Raw genomic sequence first — 1,297 nt, forward strand, 5'->3', positions numbered from 1 at the left:
TTAATATAGAGCGTTATTAAATTTATTGCTAATGCAATCATATGGCACACTGACCTCTGAGGAAATTTTAAATGGCACTCCTCATCAGAAAGGTTGCCTAACCCTGCCCTAACCCATTGGATGGCTTTGGAAAATGAGAGAGGAGGGATAGATTTTGGACTTCTCCTGTGTTTTTATAGGTTTTATAGCGTTTCGTACTGATTAAGACCGCCACCATTGCCATCCATACTACACCAGCTTAGTAGTGGTAATAAATAAAGAATACCAATTAAATACAGTTTTTAAAAATCTATCTACAATAGAAATGTCAGGGGGGGGGGATTATAATCGTTTGAATGAACAGTGTATGCGAGAAATAATTTAAAAATAAATACTGAAATGACCAAAAAGTCAGACTATTTAACTGTTGGGAAAGGTAGATTTGAGAGTAGATTTTAAAAACAGCTTAAAGTCATGTGATTTATGTATTATCTGTAATATATAGGGTGGCATACTAGAAATGTTATCAACCTTTCACACATTTTCACTCCTTTGTAGAAATGCTGGCTGTACCCCACCAGGAATAGCAATTTGAAAAACTGGTGGCTTTACTGCTATTTTCAAACTGCTTTAATGTTTCCTAAGGTCACTTTGAAAAACTCTGCTAGGCGATTAAAAACACTATTCCTTTGTCCTTTGTTGATGGAGTGCGATGGACATCAAAATCTACCATGCTGCTCCAAAATATTCAATATGGTGCTTCAAAGGACATAAGATATGTATGAATCATGTCCTTTTCAAACTCATCAAACAACTGTAATTTATGAACATTTCTGTCTCACTAGAAAAAAAAAAATCAGCACAGGTTAAAGGTTGTTATTCAGAACTGTGTGCTAATTTAATTTACAGTAATCCTTCTCTCCAAGTGGACCCGAACCATGCCAGAAAAGTACTTATGCAGCAATCACATAATCAGTGTCAATGAGGAGGACACTGTCTTTGGAGTGAATGAGCTTATGAGATCAAGCTTCAGAAAGTATTCTTCTTCTTTCTTTGGCACTCAGAAGAGGTCATTCATCATCTTGTGCAGCTACACTATGGACAGAAGTATAACCTGTTAATCATTGAATTCAGGTGCTTGCAGTCCTATTGCCACAGATGTACAAAACCAAACACCCTTTCCATGCAGTCTGGCTTTACAAACATTTGTAAACAATCACTCATTCTACAGAGCTCCTCGATATTTCATGAACAGCTGTAAGTGGCATTATTTCAGAGTGGAAGTGTTGAGGAACCACAGCAACTCATCCACAGAGCA

This window comes from Pundamilia nyererei, unplaced genomic scaffold, assembly GCF_000239375.1.
Source record: "Pundamilia nyererei isolate P.nyererei 1_Seehausen unplaced genomic scaffold, PunNye1.0 scaffold00043, whole genome shotgun sequence".
Lineage (NCBI taxonomy): Eukaryota > Metazoa > Chordata > Actinopteri > Cichliformes > Cichlidae > Pundamilia > Pundamilia nyererei.